The following is a 20,682-nucleotide window of genomic DNA, read 5'->3' as shown; positions in this document are numbered from 1 at the left end:
GGAAGCAAACAGGGAGCTACCCAGCCTCATTCAGTACCCCCACATTCCTTAACAATGCATGGTAGTGAACGTTAACTAGACTTGTTGTGGTGATTATTTCACAATATTTTCAAGTATCAAATCATTATGTTGTACACCTAAAACTAATATAATGTTATATGCAATTATATATAAATGTGGGGAAAAAAGCTGTCAAAAAACCCACAAAGTCTGTAAACCCACTTGAGGTGCAGGATGCCTTTACACAAAGAACATTTTGAGATGCCAGCATCAAGATAGGCAAAATCAGAATTGTGATGTGATAGTGAGAGTCTACAAAGCACTGACACATTACAAAAAATGGTACCTTGCCTTTAAAAAAAATAGATTTTTATTTATTTGAGAGCATGTACAAACAGGAGGGAGGGGCAGAAAGAGAGGGAGCAACAGGTTTGATCCCAGAACCCTGGGATCCTGACCTGAGTTCCAGGCAGACGTTTACCTGACTGAGCCACCCTGGCACCCCATATCCTGCCCTTCTAAAAATCCCTGTGGACTTGGTATTATTAACTCCACTTCACAGATATGGAAGTTGAGGCTCAGTGATATTATACAACCAGTCCAAAAACCATTTATGGCATAGCTGGGATTCTAACCCATGACTGTCTTATCCCAAAGCCTAGACTCTTTCCACAAAAATCAAACAGTAGCTATTAATGATTTTCTGTCCCTCAGATCTCCTGCCACGAAACACTAATACACAAAAGGATCTTCCCCTGAAGCTCCTAATTTTCTCTAGCCTAGAGTTTCCAGAAAGAGAAATCCATTATATATATTCATATATTTCCACCAGCCCCTGACCTTTGATCCCCATGATTCCCCAGCCTTACCTCAGCAATTTAAAAGTGGGTCATATTCCCATAATTATCAAAAACCAATCTAAGGAGTAATTCATATGGTGGGTTCTGACCCATAATTTCATTAAGGAGAAAAGACCCTCACATAATTGAAAAAGAGGCCTAATTTGCAAGGGTTTATCAAACTTCTCTAAAGGAGTATGGCACTCACCTCCCTGTGGTGTCCAGATGTCCTGCTGGTTCAAAGGATCCCCATCAAAGGTGCTCTGTTCCCTACAGCACAAGTCAGGACAGAGAGGGAATTTGGAATTTATCTAGAGATGTGTATTTCCTCTCTGGTTGTCTGGAAGCTTTCTCTTTGCTTTTAAGCAAAACCCAAGACGGGTGGCACTTAACCCATTTATGCTGGGAAGTGAGATGCATTATTGTAACTGGAAAAAAAAATCTGCTTCTGTGAGATTACTCAACTTTACAGGAAAAATGCCATCTGAAAGTGTCATAAACAATTAAAAGGAACTACTAAATTTGAAATTTTCTATTCAGGAAGTCCTTACAAATGTTGTAATGGGTGAAATGCTGAGAATATCTTTAACTGAAAAAGAGAAATATGTAATCATGTGATTGGCTTTAAACGAAGAGAGAGATGAAGGGAAGAAAATAATAGGAGCTCAGAAAAGAGATTTATAATTCTTTATAATTCTTTTTTATGTCTAAAGCCCAAACTAAGCCACCTAAGATTCCTATTTAGCAGTTTATTATGACAATAATGATTAATAATATGTGGAGTTCTTATGGTGTGTCAGGCACAGTACTAAAAACTTTACCTCCTTGGATTTTCCAACATTCCTAAAACATTGATAATATTTTTATTCCCATTTTACAGAGGAGGAAACTGAGGTCCAAACAATTGAGAAACTTGTCCAAAGTTAGTAGTAGAGCCAAGAAATGAGCCAAGGCAGCCTGATCTGCAGTTTCCTACAAATTGAAAGTTTAAGTTACATGATCTCTGGGGTTCCTGTGAGCACTATAGTTCTACGTTCTTTTGCAATGAACAAAATCATAAAGGACATAGACTAAGGAAAAGATTATGATGCAAAGAGAAAGAAACATAAGATTTTATCTTTAGATTTTTATTTATTTGAGAGCGAGAGAATGTGTGTGAGTGGGGAGGAGGAGCAAAAGGAGGGGGAGGGACAAGGAGAATCCTTTCTGAGCTCCAAGCCAGAAACATAGGACTTGATCCCAGGACCCTGAGATCATGAAACCAACAGTCAGACACCCAATCAACGCAGCCGCCCAGGCACCTCAGAAATGGAAGTTTTAAAACATGATATGTTTTCCAACCTCATGTTTTACTTTAAACCCATTCCCTACCTTCCTCAGGCAATGTTCCACTAAATAAAAGAGTTTAGCAAAAATAAGAAGAGAGGTAGTCTCTTACCTAGTAGATTATGACATATTAAAAACCCCACTGTAAAGTATTATCTAGCATAGCTAAACTTATGCATAAAATAGCACTTCTTTAGTTTGTTCAACCAGTACTTAATAAACCCCTATTATATGTGTCACATCTGCCTAAAGATGTGTGTGAAATTAAATTCTGGTTAAGAATTTATTGATTAAACATATACAGTTATCTGTATTCTCTCAGGAAAACCCACAAAAATTATAGGAAAGGTATAGAGCCACAGAACAAAACAAATGGGAGCAGAGACAATTACACATGAAATCAAAGATGTCAACAAGTTTTTGGAAAATGAGAAATGAATCAAGTGGTAACTGAGCTGGTAAAAATGAGAGAGCTGAAAGCTAAAAATGCCTAAGAGAAGAATTATGCCAACAAGAATTATGTCATGGAATTTCATAATGGCTCACAAATTTGAGACACGAGATGGGCATAACCTATCCTTGTTATTCATGGATTCTGTTTGCAGATCTACTCTCTAATCTGTACCCCCAAAATTAATACTCTAGGTGCTTTCACAGTCATTTGCAAATATGTGCACTGGCAAAACACCAGAACCACCTGATGCACATACTTCCAGCGGAGGTGGAGCACTCTGCTCTCATCCTTGTACACAAATATCCTTTTCATAATCTATTGAGAGCCATGTTTTCTGCATTTTTGTTGCTGGTTTTGTTGTTTAAAATGATCCCTAAGAACAATGCTAAAGCACTCATTAGTGTCCCCAAGTGGAAGAAGTAATGTGCCTTACAAAGAAAATACCTGTATTTACTGACCTTAGGCATGAATTACATGGCTACTGGTTTTAAGTTCAAGGTTAATGCATCAACTATACATATTAAATAAGGTATCTTTAGGCCAAAACACACATAAAACAAGATTATATAATGATCAACTGATGAAATCATTGTAACCAGAGGCTTGCATGAACTCAACTGTGTACCTCCCCCCAGAGAGAACGGTTCCTTATTCAATAATTTAGTGTTGTCAGAGAGTTCACAGAACATAATTATCATAAATAACATCTGTGCCACAATGAAGATTAATGTAAATGGAGGCAGGAGAGTAACCTATCTGCAAGGCTCACTGACATTATGGCAGCAGAAGTATGATGACAAGGGTTAAAGGATGCGGTAGCCACATAAGAGGAAAACATGGACAAATCTGAGCATGTACCAGACCACAACAGAGGACAATATCATAAGTGACTAGAACAGATCATTAATTAAGCTTGAATAAAGTAACACTGAGGTTGGAGAAGAGACTCAATCCACACACTCCAGCCTTTCAACCCAATTCCACAAACTTAATTTGACATCAGGTCCTGTGCTGGCACTGTGGAAATGAAAAGAGGCCCCACTCAGAAAAAGTTCACAACTTAACTGGGAAAAGAGACATGTAAACACAATGCTGTAAACCAATATGGCAAGGGGTGCCAAAGAGACATGTATAAAGTGCTACAGAAAATGAAAAAAGGGAGATCTCTGAGTGGCTCAGCGAGTTTAGCACCTGCCTTCAGCCCAGGGCATGATCGTGGAGTCCTGGGATCGAGTCCCATGTCAGGCTCCCTGCATGGAGCCTTCTGCCTGTGTCTCTGCCTCTGTTGCTCTCTCTCTGTGTCTCTCATGAATAAATAAATAAAACCTTAAAAAAAAAAAAAAAAGAAAAAAAAGAAAATGACAAAAGGGAGCCAGCCATTAATTCTATGCTAAGGGAAGTGGATCCCAGAAAATAAATAAGAAAAAGGGACTTTTTTGGTCAATCAGAGAAAGATAATTATCATACGATCTCACTTCTATGTGGAATTTAACAAACACAACAGAGGATCATAGGGGAAGACAGGAAAAAATAAAACAAGATGAAATCAGAGATGGAGACAAACCACAAGAGACTCTTAATCATAGAAAACAAACTGAGGGTTACTGGAGAGGAGACGGATGGGGTAACTGGGTGATGGACATTAAGGAGGGCATGTGATGTAATGAGCACTGGGTGTTATACAAAATTGATGAATCACTGACCTCTACTTCTAAAACCAATAATAATACATTATATGTTAATTAATTTAAGTTAAAAAAATAACTTTAACCATAAAAAAGGGACTTTTTAGTGGAATACAATACATGGATGTATTATAAACATTTCTGGGACAAAGATGTGTAATAGATATTTGCTGACATCTGGGATGAGATCTAGAAGACATACTGGTATCCCTTCACTATACCTCTTGAAGCAGGTTGACTGTTGGACCCCCAGAAGATGTATCCAACCAGAACCTCAGAATATGCTCTTATTTGGATTAAAGGTCTTTGCAGATATAATTAAGATACAGATCTCTAGATGTAATCATCCTGGATTAGGTAGATCCTAAAACCAAGGACCAGTGTCCTTAGAAGAGACAGAAAACACAGAGAGACACAGGGGAAAGCTATGTGACTAGAAAGACAGTCAAAGTGATCAAAGTGATACATCTGCAAATCAAGGAAGCCTAAGACTGCCAAGACACCAGAAGCAAAAAAGGCATGGTACAGATTCTCCCTCAGGGCCTCCAGAAGGAACCAACCCTGCTAACACCTTGATTTTGGACTTCCAGAAATGTGAGAGAACAAATGCCTATTTTTAGCCACCATATTTGTGGTCATTTATTAGATAGCTCAAGGAAACTAACATACTCCTCTAACCCAAGGCAAGGGCAAGTCTGGCCCATCAAATTCTTTCATCTAAGAATATGAAACTGAATCAGCTAGATTGCGGTGGACAATGAGGCTCTCAGGTCGTAAGTGCTGGCAGATATGTTCTAGACATGTAAGAAAAGAATGAAGGTTAGGAAGACAGTGAAGAAAAGAGATAAGCAAAGGAGAAAGATCATGTGAGGGAAGTTCAGTACCCAACTTCCCAGCTGCTTATGTGGAACACATGGGATTCCGGTGCATTCTCTGCCTGTGGATATCCATGACACTACCTGCTATGTCATTCCAATACTATGCTGCTAAGTTATATTTCAATCTGTTTTTGTTCCTTGCAACCAAATGATCCCCAATATAACAAGGATGCTTGGGAGTAACTTGGTTTTAAGAAAATAAAAGGAGGTGGAAATAAAATGGCAGTTACTAAACAAATGAGCTATTTCAAAGTGTAAACTGATTAGGAAAGAAAAGGTTAACAGTTGGGAAATTTTACCAATAAAAAGGCACACTGAAAAGAAAGCAAGCAAGTTTTCTTTCATAAAGACAATGTTGATGGTTTCAGGCCCCAGAGTAAATATTCACATCAGGGGAGAAGTTGGAAAAAGAGAGAATATCCAAACAAAGACTGAAACAAATACAGGTCTACTAACCACAGTTCACATCCTTCCCCAGGGTAGGTCTTGTGGTCCTTCTGCCTTGGATTAGTTCTCAATATCTGATATGCCAATTGCTCAATTCTTTCAGTCTCTGAACATCTATTAGTATGTACTATGTGCCAAGGACTGTGGTAGGTCCAGCGTGGTAGCCACTAGCTACAGGTGGCTGCTAAGCAAGCAAAGTGCAATTCCAAACTGAGATGTGCTAGAAGTGTACTATAAACACCAGATTTCGAAGACTTACTACAAAAAGAAAGTAATATTCTTATTAACAATATTTCTATTGATTATATATTAAAATATTAAAATAACATCTTAAATGCATTGAGTTAAATATATTATAATTGTACTTTTTTTTTTCTTTTGGTAGTCTCCACGCCCAGCATGGAGCCCAATGAGGGGCTTGTACTTACAACCCCAAGATCAAGACCTGAAATGAGATCAAAAGTTGGACCCTAAACAACTAAGCCTGCCACCCAGGTGCCACTACTTTCTTTTACTTTTTAAAACAAGGCTTGCATTATATTTGTTAACTATAGCTGCTCTAGTTCTAATCCAGCCTTGCCTCAGCCTCTCTCCTCCCCCACTCTTCTGAAAATCAACTATATTTTTATACTCTCAAAGTTTGTAAATTTTCCATTAAGTAATCCATGCTTTTCCTTTACCTTGATCTTAAAACTTAAACATTAATAAAATAATCCAATATTATGATTATATGATTGGTAATCACAGAAGAATCAAGTAGTGTTTTGCACAGATAGAAAAAATAAATGTAATTCCATGTCCCTCAAATGGTCTTGCTCGATTGAGTATATTTCAAGAATCAAAGTCAACTGCATTACCTTTTCCTAAACTCTATTCCTCAAAATTATGGCACATTTATTCCTCCTATTTGGACAATGACTTTCTACTAGAGCTTTTTCTTTTTCCTGAAGTTATTATTTTCTCTTTTCTTAGTGATATGAGGAACCTACACCTTCACCTCATACTAAAATCATCCAAATTTTTCATCATATATTTTTTTAAATAAATCCATTTTCCTTATGAAGCATATTGGAACCAGCTACAATGAGGTATTGGCAGTAGGAGGTGGATGCAACAGGAGGAGTGCACAGGAAGTGAGGAAGCAGCACATCTCCTGAAAAGCTTAATTCTGAAATAAACATTGTGACGAGGACACATTGGTAGGATGCAAGGGAGAGGAGAGGGCATGTGTTTATTTGTCCTCCCAGAATTAAGAATGGGCTTGACTGGATGTATCTGTAGATTGGAGTCCTTTCCACCGGACAGCCTCAATCTTCCCCATCAAAATAGGAGAAACAGCCATTTGCTAAGAAAAGGATTTAAGGATCTCATTTACCTCATGAAAGGAGCACACCAGGGGCCAGATCCTGCTGAGGACAAGGATAACTAAGTGGCACTCAGGATCTACATGGCTGAAGAATGAGAACTGGTAAAAAACATCCTCAGATTTCTGTGGCACTTATCTGAAGACTTCAGTTCTTTATTATTTCAAGAGAAAAGAACTATAGTGTAAAATCAAGGAATATGTTCCAGGCACAGATCAAAGGAAGGTTTCTGTTTCCATTACTGTTTCCTTTAATAAACTCTTGACTCATTCCCTCTTCCTGTTTTAATAATTATAACGAGATAATTACATAGTAATCTGCAAATTAACTCTATTAAAACTATAAGAATCTCTGGCAGCCTTTCTCATCTAGGCTCCTCATCTGAACTGCAAACCAGAATTTAAATGACTATTTCACTTCACAAAGAATGAAAATAATTAGTACCAATCCAGATGACAGAAGAGAACTTCACTTACAAGATGTACAATATAATATTACATACAATTGATGCCTTCAGGGTATTAGCTTAATTCTCTCACAGAACTCCAGCTGAGAAAGACCAACTGAGGTGGATATCCAAAAAGGTAGCTGGAATTACTGAATTTTGAGCAATTACAGTATTCTTTTTTTTCAATTACAGTATTCTTAAAATACATTGGTGATCTTATAAATTGACACCCTGAAGAATTAACACTCCTTTAGATTAATAAATTCTGATTTTCAAAATAAATTCCTAAATTGCATAGTTATACTTTCCATAGTTCTTTTTTTAAAAAAGATGTGTTTGTTTATTTGAGAGACAGAGAGAAAGCACAAGTAGGAAGGGCAGGGGGAGAGGGAGAGAGAACCTTAAGCAGACTTTGAGCTGAGTGCAAGACTGATGTAAGGTTCAATCTCACAATCCTGAGATCATGACCTGAGTGGAAACCAAGAGATGGATGCTTAACTGTGTCATGCAGGCACACCCCCTTTCTATAGTTCTTAACTCTATACCTGCAAGAAGCAATGATCCCATTTCCAGGGTTTGGGATTTTAATCCGCTAATGAAGGAATGGTGTATAATTCCACTAATTTAACAAAGGAAAACTATAGTAAAACTCCAAAACTGCTGTGTGCACAATCTCACTTCCAGAGGAATGATGATGTGAATGAGGCACTTTAAAGTGGATTTCTGATACTAACTAGCCCTACAAGATATGTTAAGCAGAAAATTTTAAGTGGAAAACAAAAATCACAGAGTAATAAATATCAGAGGCACAAAAGCAAAATTTAAATTTATCTGTAAAAATCAGTCAAGAGAAACATAAAGTAAAAGGAAGTAAAATATGGTATCAAAACATGGAGGGGAGTGTAGTAAAGAGTGAGTTGTAAAATAAGTGACCAACAGCTTAATATAGACTGCTATATGCAGAAGTTGTTACATATAAACCAAATGGCAATCACAAATAAAAAATAAAAAGTAATAGATGGCAAAAAAATAAGGAATCCAGCTATACAGGCCTACCTCAAGAAGCAAGAAAAATCTCATATAAACAACCTAACCTACATCAAAGGAACTAGAAAAAGAATAACAAAATCCACAACCAGTAGAAGGAAAAAGATAATAATAAAGATCAGAGCAGAAAAAAACAAAATAGAAACTAAAAAAAATAGATCAATGAAACCAGCAACCAGTTCTTTGAAAAGATCAACAAAATCAATAAAACTTTAGCTAGACTCATCAAAAAAAGAGAGGAATCAAATAAATAAAGTCAGAAATAAAAGAGGAGAAATATCAACACACATAAATACAAAACGTTATGAGACTATTAGGAAAAATTAAATGGCAACAAATTAGACAATCTAAAGGAAATAGATAAATTCCTAGAAACATATAACCTCCCAAAATTGAAACAGGGAGAAATTTTCTTTTGACAAAGGAGGCAAGAATATGCAATGGGAAAAATATAGCCTCTCCCAACAAATGGTGTTGGGAAAACTGGACAGTTGCATACAAAACTATGAAACCGGGCCACTTTCTCACACCATACACAAAAATAAATTCAAAATGGATTAAAGACCTAACTATGAGACCTGAAACCATACAAATCCTAGAAAAGAGCACAGGCAGTAATTTCTCTGACATTGATTATAGCAACTTTTTTCTACATATGTTTCCTGGGGTGAGGGAAACAAAAGCTAAAATAAATTATTGGGACTTCACCAAAATAAAAGGCTTCAACACAGCGAAAGAAACAATCAACAAAACTCAAAGACAACCCACTGAATGGGAGAAGACATCTGCAAATGACATCTCAATAAAGGGTAAATATCTAAAATATATTAAGAACTTCTATAACTCAGCAAAATGAAAATAATTCATTTTAAAAATAGGCACAAGACATGAGCAGGTATTTCTCCAAAGAAGACCTCCAGATGGCCAACAGATGAAAAGATGCTCATTATCACTCATCATCAGGAAATGCAAATCAAAACTTCAGTGAGAAATCAAGTCACACTTGTCAGAACGGCTAAAAAAAAAAAAAAAAAAAAAAAAAAGAATGGCTAAAATCAAAAACACAAGAAAAAAAGAGGATGTGGAGAAACAGGAACCCTCATATACTCTTGGTGGAGTACAAACTGTGCAGCCACTATGGAAAACAGTATGGAGTTAACTCAGAAAGTTAAAAATGGAAGTACCCTATGATTAGAAAAAATACAAATTCAAAGGGATACAGGCACCTCTTTATTTAATGCCACATTATTTACAATAGCCAAACTATGGAAACATCCCAAGTATCCACTGATTAATGAATAAATAAAGAAAATGTGGTATATTCACAATGGAATAATATTCACAGCCATAAAAAGAGTGAAATTTTGCTATTTGCAACAATATCCATGGAACTAGAGATTATAATCCTAAGTGAAATACTAAGCCAGTCAGAGAAAGACAAATACCTATGATCTCACTCTAATGTGGAACTTAAGAAACAAAACAAATGAGCAAAGGAAAAAAAAAAAAAAAACAGGAGATGGTAATATTGTTGAATATAATAATGTACAGAATTGTTGAATCACTATATTGTACACCTGAACTAATATAACACTATATGCTAACTATACTGGAATTTTAAAAAAATTAAAAAATACAAAATAAAGTGGAGTTTTAAAATCTATTTTTCTGAAATAGAATCATATAACTTTAAAGGAGACTCTTAGAAATGGATCCATTACATTATCATGCCAAGAGTTAATGCAGTATTGTGCTTTCTGCGAAATTCTACAAGCCTTTCAAGAATTTACCTCATTAATTAATCTTCAAAAATGTTTAAGATCCATGAATAAAAGAAAACATTATTTGTATTTTCATATAACTAAATATGTCTCACAAATACCAAATCATTTTTCCACATCATTACATCTAAATCATTATACAAAAGAAGAAATGATGTACACAGATAATAGTCATGCTTTCTTTTCTGTGTTAGTATCAGCTGAGAACTAGTCAGTGTGTGCCAGAACCTGGTTTTTCCAAGTAGAGTCTAGGAATTAGCCATGTGAGTATTAACTAGCTTGTTTAGAAATGCAAATCATCAGGATTTGTTAGGCCTGCATCATCTCAGCTCCAATTATCCCTCTGCCAAATCCTGCTTCCTATCCCTTCCTTTCAGAAGCATTGATAAACATGCCATGCCCAAGGTAAAGCAATCACAGTAAATTCCCACAATAAAGACAAAATTTCCATGTTTATGTGCAGCTTGGCACCTGGCAGTATATTAGGTACTGCATAGATTATTAGTTGAACAAGTGGATACAGCTGTCTGCCTTGGAAATCTCAGAGCAATCTTTCATAACCAAATTATGTATTTTCTATAGTAGTGTTTTCCAAATTTACAAATCCACCCTCACTTTTGATTAAAAAAAAAAAAAAGTAATTCACTCTCCTTTGTAGAAACAGCACAGTGACTCCTCTAGTTGAAAATCTCACATATCGAAGATATCATCAATCCTCTCTGTATATCCCACGAGGCCAAGAAAATTTGGTCTAAATTTATTTCTGTAATCTGTATCATGAAAATAATAGTCTTCTTTTTAGTTTTAAATAAATGAATCTTTTTCTTCAGCCAGTTATTTTGTAACCTTTCATCTCTTACTTGTTCATTTTCTTTAGACAAGGCATGCCACTTACATAATTCCATCACAGAGGGCCCTGCTCTTAAAAAGTCCCTAAATTAGGGTTAATGTCTTGCTACTACTGTCTTGACATTCTTGATTATTTTGCAACAAGGGTCCCCGCATTTTCATTTTGCATAAAGCCCTGTGAATTATGTAAGCTAGTCTCATCGGCAGATTTGGTTCTTAATGAGGGGGTAGCAATCAAAATCATCAGTGAAAGACATTCTTCCCCAAATATATATAACAGGGCCCCACCTCCCGAAATTCTGATTTAAGAGGTATGGGGTGGGATCTGTACATGTATAATTCTTAAGACACACATATTTAAGAAAAAGTCCATGGTACAAATTCTACCTCATAACTAATCACATTGCTTTAAATAAGTTCTACTCAAAAAAACAAAACAAAACAAAAAAGCTCCTGATGGCTTTTAAGTAGGAAAGGCATTACTTGGTCACTCATAGTATTAGTAATTGATCACTCCAAGCTCTAATTGTTTCTACGTCCTGGGAAATCTGTCTACTCATCCACTAAATATTGACTCCTTTGGGGGTTTTGTCCTAGGCCTTTTCTTCTTTCTCTACATCTCATTCCTCAGAGGTCTCAACCATCATCTATGGATATCAGTTATTTATAACAACGTAGTTTATCATATAAAACATTATGGTTTTTCTATTTGAAACCTTATTTACTAAATATTTCAATTTATTTTTTTCCTTTTTATTCAATTACAATAATTTACAGTGTTACCTTTGTTTCGGGCATACAAAATAATGAGTCAACTATTCTATAAAGTATCAAGTACTCATCATAATAAAAGCACTCTTAAACCCCTTCAATTTTTCTTTTATAGCTTCTTTATTTACAATATTGATTGAGACGTTTTGAGATTTTTTTATACATTTAAATCTTTATATATTTAAATACCTACTCCATATGGAATTTGTTGGGGCCAGGCGGGAAGGGAAACTCCTCAATATGGCGGATACGCCAAAATGGCTGAGGTTCCTGTCACCACCTCCACTTGGGACGACAGCTTGAGCAGACCCTTACACCTCTCCTTTGGACTTCCCCAACCGAACCCAATGCCCTTCAAACCCCAGAGGAGGAAGTCACCTTTGACTGGTCGAATTGCAATCCTTCCTTTGCATAGTGAGGGTCACTCTGACTGGTTGGATTGCAATCCTTCCTTACAACGTTATGTAAACCCCCTACCACCTTGTCTTGGCGCGACTTCCTCGACTCACTCTCTTTCCCCTGTGAGTCGTGGAACCTCGCCCGAGGGTGCCTGCAATAAAATCTGTTCTTGGACCCTCGCTTGCCTTGGCGGTCTCATTTCCATCTAGTTACTAAAAAACTTAACAGAATTTACTTTGCATTCTTCCACTTCTTATTCTACTGAATCAAAGTATCATTTTTTTCATTGATTAATTTCTGGATTTTTCTTCCAATTCTAGGATCTATGTTCTGGAAGTGTGCAGTATATGTGAGGGGAAAGGGAAGAAGAAAAAATTTGTTACCCAAAAGGTCCTGTCATAATCTGGAAATGAGAGCTGATTCACATTATGTACACACTGTGCATTTATTTTAAGGGCCCAGAGGAGCAGATAAAAATAAATAAAAGTCTAGGCACTAGAGAAGCATAGGATCCATACAACTTGTACTATTATTGGCATGCTTATTTTATTTCATGTCAGCAAATCAGCTTTGGGCAAGTTAAAGGTGAAGCCAGAGACCACAGGAATCCTCTGCAATTTAATTAAGTATTCAGAAAAATGGAAAAATATTTGACACAGATAGCATCTTATATGATGGATAAACCAAACCAAAAAACTGAAAAATATTTATGTAGATAATAGGTATTGCAAAGACATTACAAATAGAAACATTATAACCAAGTTGGGATAAAGGTTTCTTTCCTGACAGATTTATGTATACTCCTCATCTTATTACAAGATGTGTGTTGCTGCTGCTACTTTTATTTTTGCAGCAGCACTCTATGAAATTCTACATTAAAGTGGGGAGACTTTTGTGTTATTTTTGTAACATGACCTCTGCTTCTGAGATGACTTGTGTTTGTGGAAAGTATTATTGCTAATTCAATGTTATAGAACACTGAATTTAGCCTCAAGCTTAGAATGTAGAAAATTGCAAGAAAATGTCACTTCCACCTTAACAACAACAAAAACAGCCAGATGATACACAAAAATTTTTCTTGAGCCCATAAAGGAGCTGAGACCCTAAGGCAACCAATAAAAGGAATTCTAAAGAGGGACAAGTTCCTGCAAGGAGAGGCAGAACAGACAAATTGCTTTACCTTAAACAAGAACAGGAGAAAGAACTGGCCACCCTACAAGCAAGACTTGAAACAAATCCTTAATGCCAAGTGTGGGCTAGCTTGTCTTTTTCAAATAGTTGGAGAAGCCAGCCACAAACAAGCTCTTTATCAGAGAGTGCTCCACTGAGTATTCACAAGAAAGACTGGGGATGGGGCAGGAAACTGATCTCACACACACCCAACCCCTCCTCAGTGAAGCAAATGGCAAGGTATCCTCAGTTATCGGCATCATAGGACAAAGAACACTCTCACCACAGGGCACAGACAAAACTCCACTGCCTCTGTAGGAGGAATAAAAGCAAACCCTCTGGATTTTGCTAAAAAGTCCCTAAATTGGGGTTAATGTCTTGCTACACAAGCCACACACAGATTCTCAACTCACTGAAACAGTGAAATAATGTGGAAGAGGGCAGGAAATCCTTTCACCCAGTACTCAAGACACATTGATGGCCTGCCAGAACAAGTACGTCTATTTTCAGATATAAAAAGTATTTACCTGAGTCTCTACACATAACTGGAATTTGAGCAAAATGTGTCAAGATATAGTTAGCAGAATTAAACTAACATATAACTCAGATATTGGAGCTATCAAATGGAAACTTTAATAATTATATGAACAGCTTGGTGAAAAATATTTAAATCATGTCTACGGAGTTTTTTTTATATGTCATCCAACAGGATAGTTTTGAGATGTTAATATTCCACTCTCTTATCTTTCCATTCTTCCATATTACTGGCAAGAAACCAGGACCACTGTTATTTCTTTGACTTAAGAATGTCAACAAACTAGAAATGTCCACCTGAAGTACAGGACTCTTCGTCTTTAGGGAGAGCCCAGATTAATAGAAAAGGTACCTCAGGGAAAGGAGAGGGAGTGCCTTGATGAGCAGCAGAGAGTAAGGGTAAGAAAGCTCCTACCCATCCTCAGACTGAGAATAGATTAAGAATTTGTAGGCTCAAAAAAAAAAAAAAAAAAAAAAAAAGAATTTGTAGGCTCTATGAGCTTGATGTGAAGGGCCTGCCCAGGGCTTTGGTGGTGCTCATGACCTAGAATCTCAGCCAACTCTAAGTTTATGTGTTGGGTGAGAGTGATCCCCAATAATGACTGAGATAAGGTTCCTACTAGTCCAATCAGATAAATGAAAGATTCAAAATGAATTTTTAATTTGTGATATTACATTCAAGAGTATAGAACAGGATTCCTATCCTTGTTTTCAATTTTATCATTATGTAATAATATATATTCTGTGGTACACAGCTTCTAAAAGGTCTCCCACTGATCTTGCCTTTTGTTATTCACACTCTCTGTAATGCTCTGTTGAGTTCAGGTTGGAACTAGTAACTCATTTCTAATTAATAGAGAACAGTACAGGTGATGATGGGATGTCACTTTTGAGATCACGTTTTTAACTTCTTTCCCACATTCTCTTGCTCATTCACTTGTCCTAAAGAAGCCAGCAGCTATGTTGTAAACTGTGCTACAGAGATGCACACATGGCAAAGAACTCACAGGGCAGCCTTTGATCAACAGGTTGTGAGAAATGGAGGCCTTCAGGCAGGCCAACAGTCTGAGAGGAACTAAATCTTGTGAACAATAATTTGAGCTAGCTTTGTAGCAGATCTTTGCCAAGTCCTGAGATGACTAAATCCCAGCCAATACCTTGACTACAGCTTTGTTAAACACCCAGAAACAGAGGCCTTAGCTAAGCCACAGATTCTCAACTCACTGAAACAGTGAAATAATGTGGCTTTATGGCACTCAATTGGAGGTAATTTATTTTTTTTAAGATTTATTTATTTATTCAGATTGAGAGAGAGAGAGAGAGGCAGAGACACAGGCAGAGGGAGAAGCAGGCTCCATGCAGGGAGCCTGACGTGGGACCTGATCCCAGGTCTCCAGGATCACGCCCTGGGCTGAAGGTGACACTAAACCGCTGAGCCACCTAGGCTGCCCTAATTTATTTTTTTTAAAGATTTTATTTATTTATTCATGAGGGACACAGAGAGAGAGAGAGAGAAGCACAGACACAGGCAGAGGGAGAAGCAGGCTCCATTCAGGGAGCCTGACATGGGACTCAATCCTGGGTCTCCAGGATCACATCCTGGGCTGAAGGCAGCACTGAACCGCTGAGCCACCTGGGCTGCCCTGGAGGTAATTTATTATGCAGTAGTAACTAAAACAGATTTCAAGTAGGAAAGTTATTAGTAAACATCTATCTACACATAGTATTTCTTTCTAAAGTAGGTCTGGACAGTAGTTCTTTTTTAAATTTTATTTGAGAGAGAAAAAGAGAAAGCATGAATGGGGCGGGGGTAGAGGGAGAGGAAGCAAGTTCCCCGCTGAGTGGGGAGCCTGAGGCAGTGCTCAAACCTAGGACCCTGGGAACATGACCTGAGCTGAAGACAGATGTTTAACCAACTGAGCCACCCAGGAGTCCTGTCCAGTATTTTTTTTTTTTTACTTACTTACTTAACCCAGGGCTGATTATGTCACATGTCCTCCTTAATGTCCATTGTCCAGTTACCCCATTCCCCCACCCCGTCTCCTCTAGCAACCCTCAGATTGTTTCTTATGCTTAAGAATCTCTTATGGTTTGTCTCCGTCTCTGATTTCATCTTGTTTTACTTTTTCCTCCCCTACATAACTGTTGTTTCTTAAATTCTACATAGGAGTGAAATCATATAATTGTCTTTCTCTTATTTTGCTGAGCATAAGATCCTCTAGTTCCAACCACGTCATTGCAAATGGCAAGATTTCTTTTTTTGATGGCTGAGTAATATTCCATTGTATATATACACCACATTTTCTTTATCCATTCATCTGTCAATGGACATCTCAGCTTTTTCCATAGGTTGGCTATCGTGGACATTGCTGCTATAAATATTGGAGTTGCAGGTGCCCCTTCGGGTTACTATATTTGTATCTTTGGGATAAATACCCAGTAGTGCAATTACCAGGTCACAGGTTAGCTCTATTTGTATAACTTTTTGAGGAACCTCCATACCGTTTTCCAGAGTTGGCCAGTAGTTCTTAAGCAAGGGTGCATATCAGAATAAGGCAGGGCTAAGGGGAATGTAGGAATGGTGAAATATAGAAGAAAAGCAAAGTGGAGGTAACAGAAAAAGGGAAGACAAAGTCCACTTTGTTCCAATGAGATTCCAATGCCTCAGTTCAGTCGAAGGCAGCTGAGGCTGTCAGAGCCATTGTCCCAGGACAATGATCTCCTTGTTAAAGGGCCCTGGCTTAGGACATTCCTTAAATGGTCCCTTAAGATTCCTTGGTTCCCTGTTCCTATCTCCCATTTGGATTTGGTTTATTTCTTTCTTTTTTTTTTTTTTAATATTTTACTTATTTATCCATGAGACACACACACAGAGGGTTGAGAGAGAGAGAGAGAGAGAAGCAGAGACACAGGCAGAGGGAGAAGCAGGCTCCATGCAGGGAACCCAACATGGGACTTGATCCCAGGTCTCCAGGATCAGGCCCTGGGCTGAAGGTGGCGCTAAACCGCTGCCCTGGATTTGGTTTCTATGCTGCATGGAAGACAAATCAGAGTGAAGAAGGATTCCACTAAGATATCATCAGAATCTTATCCCTAGACCTTATTTTGGGACAGCTTTAGCAGTCAGATTTTAGGAAATGGCTCGAAGTGATCCTACAAAAGCTCATAGAACATTCCTTGTTTAATTCATTTATTCTATCCTGGCAAAGCTTATGCAACAGCTCACAGCAATCCTGACACAGTACAAAGAGATATCACTTCATGTGTGTAGTATCTTTACAACTAACTCCCTCAGGATCATGAGCTACCAAATGAGGCAAGTTTCATTTTCAGTCATGTCATATTTCCCAAAAGTACTAAGCAAGATTTCAAGTTATTTCCAGAAAAGGCTGGCATACTTAGGTTCAAACAATCCCTACAAAAGGTAAATAAACCTCAGTGAGGGGAAAAAAAACAACATAAATTTGATAGATAGGTGTTTTTAGTCTATTGGTGACCTTTATAGGATCTAAAGGCCTTTTGTCAGAAAAAAATATCAGAAAACTTACTCTTCTCAGGTAGCTAAGAAATACTTTACTCAATTATGGGAAGCTCTCATACTTAAATATGTGGTAACAACCATTAAAGAACAATCATTCAAGGCAGCTCGGGTGGCTCAGCGGTTTAGTGTCACCTTCAGCCCAGGGCGTGATCCTGGAGACCTGGGATCAGGTCCCACGTCAGGCTCCCTGCATGGAGCCTGCTTCTCCCTCTGCCTATGTCTCTGCCTCTCTTTCTCTCTCTCTCTCTCTCTCTCTCTCTCTCAAATAAATAAAATCTTTAAAAAAAAAAAAAAGAACAATCATTCAGATATTAACCTCTCTGCTTCAGAATTTCCCATTATATGCCCTTCTTAATCTATACCCTATATTTAAAATCTATCTCATCAGAACATGTTAGGAAGGTCTAAAATGTAGATGCCAAAGACATAAAATGCCAAATTCATGACCTGATATAGGTAGTTTATGAAGATAAGACAATATAAAAAGATACCACATCTCTTCAAACAATTCCATTTATAGCTGCATCAAAAAGAATAAAATGCCTAGGAATAAACTTAACCAAGGGGGTGAAAGACTTGTACTCTGAAAAATATAAAACACTAATTAAAGAAATTTAAGATGACACTAACAAATGGAAAGATATTCATGCTCATGGATTGGAAGGACTACTATTGTTAAAATGTCCACATTACCCAAAGCGATCTACAGATTCAATGCAATCTCTATCAAAATACCAGCAGCTTTTTTCACAGAACAAAAAATAGTAACTAAAATTTATAAGGAATCACAAAAATCCCCAAATAGTCTAAGAGATCTCGAGAAAAAAGAACAAAACTGAAGGTATCACAATCCCAGATTTCAAGATATACTTACTACAAGGCTGTGGTAATAAAAACAAGATGGTACTGGCACAAAAAAAATGACATAAAGATTAATGGAAAAGAAGGTCCAGAAATAAACCCATGTTTATACAATCAATTAATCTACAATACAGGAGGCAATAATATACAAGGGGGAAAAGACACTGAAACCAAAGACTTTATGATGCTGATACTTTTGATTCTACCCAAAAGTGTCAATGAAAGGTTTCACACAATTAGATCCCAACTGTTATCTGGCTGACATCAACTATAAAATGCATCCTGATTTCAAAGATACTAAAACCTAGGAAAATGTACATCCTGCAATAGATCAAAGTAATTTCAAGTCTTCAGCAGTGATTTTGTACTTGAGGAGTCCAGCTTCTGTCCAAATTTAAAAAACAAAACAAAACAAAACTTCTATGACATTTCAGGACTGACCAAAGGCAATTACAAACACTTTACCTGGCAGGGCTCACAGGAGAAAGCTGTCCTCCTCTCCACTCAGATATGGTATAAAGCCAGCCCACTGCAATTTCTCCAAGTTGCTGCAAGACTCAGACCTAGGTGACTCCATTTGGAGGTCTCCATATGGGGGAAAACTGGAAGACTTAATACTTTTCCATTTTGACTTAATACTTTCCCACTCCTAATCCTCCCTTTTCCTCTTCCTTCCACTGTAGTCTGTAAATCTGCAGAAGCCTTTTTGTGGCTTACTCAACAGTGAGCCAACACCTCATATTCATGCGGATGCTAATGACCTCCAATTAGTAGGCCAATTCATAGGGAGAAGTGTAACGGGGGAGTCTTTCTCTGGTGTAGACTGTTTATACAATTACAGTAAGTGAGAACTTGACTGTAGTGGATAGAACTGGAGGGTATTATGTTGAGTGAAGTAAGTCAATCGGAAAAGGACAACCATATGGTTTCACTCATATGGGGAATACAATAGTGAAAGGAATCATAAGCAAAAGGAGAGAAAATGAGTGGGAAAAATTAGAGAGGGTGACAGAACACGAGACTCCTAACTGGGAAACAAGAGGTAGTGGAAGGGGAGGTGGGCAGGCGGATGGGTGACTGGGTGATGGGCACTGAGGGGGGCACTCGATGGGATGAGCACTGGGTGTTACAGTGTTATACTATATGTTGGCAAATCGAACTCCAATAAAACTTGACTGTCACTTTTATTTTGGCTTGTTTAATCCAGTACTCTGGCACATGGCAGCTCAGCTGAGCTTCTGTGGATCAGTCATGTAGAATGCAGGAAAGTAATTTGAACACAAAGCATGGCAACAGTCAGAGGTTCCTAAGAAGTTTATTAGCCAGAATTCCCAGATTCTTCTCATTTTCTGTGTACTCAAGCTAATGTTGATCAACTGCTACTTATTAAAACACTGAGTTGGATTGCTACACATGATAAAACTTATTAATCAAATGGAAACAATTCACAACTCCGTAAATCAGTATTTGGATGACAAACTACTTGATTCTCATGAGAAAGGAATTCAAGGGAAGAAGAAAGTTACCTCAACTATGGTAATCAAGGAAGGCTTTGTGGAAGAAATGCATCTTTGGTAGAGCACTGAACTAGTACAATTTGGGTAATTAGTGGACAAAACATATACATATTAGAATATAATATTCCCATTTTCTTTTTTTTTTTTTTAATTTTTATTTATTTATGATAGTCACAGAGAGAGAGAGAGATAGAGAGGCAGAGACATAGGCAGAGGGAGAAGCAGGCTCCATGCACCGGGAGCCTGATGTGGGATTCGATCCCGGGTCTCCAGGATCACGCCCTGGGCCAAAGGCAGGCGCCAAACCGCTGCGCCACCCAGGGATCCCTAATATTCCCATTTTCAAAGAATATAAAGGTCCTTTTCTAACATTGAGGAAATTTTTCCAGGTTAGATTTTTTTCTTTTTGTAAATTAACAACAAAGTATTTTCCTCTACAGAGGGACACGGAATGGGATATATGATTATTTTTCATATTTGCAGTCTTAAAATTATTTTGACTACATACATTTTCCTTTGATTTGTATACTCCAAACCCAAAGTAGTGGATTACAGAAAGTGTATCTTGAATATTTTGCCATAGTTGTTTACCTAATCCATTATGTGGCATTTAATACGCAATCTGACCAGTTACCAGCCATTGGGTTGGAAAGAGGCATCCTCCAATAAGGTGTAGCCACTCTGGTCTAAATAGCTGCACTTCGAAAGCTAACTAGGAATAACAGAGTTTTGGAAAAGAAGCCTGGCTTCCCTCCAGCTGTTCAATTAAAT

At 37.5% G+C, this 20,682-nt stretch overlaps 1 protein-coding gene across 4 annotated transcripts in view; it reads right to left on the bottom strand.

Moving 5' to 3' along the window:
• The window catches only part of IL31RA (interleukin 31 receptor A), an 85,168-nt gene that overhangs the window by 60,196 nt on the left and 4,290 nt on the right, over positions 1 to 20,682 (bottom strand). For 2 of the 4 annotated variants that reach the window (XM_038530622.1, XM_038530620.1), the window contains exon 2: positions 1,048 to 1,109. The exons of 1 other annotated variant lie outside the window; for it this stretch is intronic. The gene's annotated coding sequence lies outside the window, so the exon portion shown is untranslated. Of the gene's footprint in view, positions 1 to 1,047; positions 3,793 to 20,682 lie in introns of those variants that run through there. One more of the 4 variants, XM_038530623.1, reaches the window with a different exon arrangement.

The sequence above is a fragment of the Canis lupus genome, chromosome 2, assembly GCF_011100685.1.
Source record: "Canis lupus familiaris isolate Mischka breed German Shepherd chromosome 2, alternate assembly UU_Cfam_GSD_1.0, whole genome shotgun sequence".
Classification (NCBI taxonomy): Eukaryota; Metazoa; Chordata; class Mammalia; order Carnivora; family Canidae; genus Canis; species Canis lupus.
The sequence above is the reverse complement of the archived record's forward strand: the minus strand, read 5'-3'. Positions and strand labels throughout refer to the sequence as shown.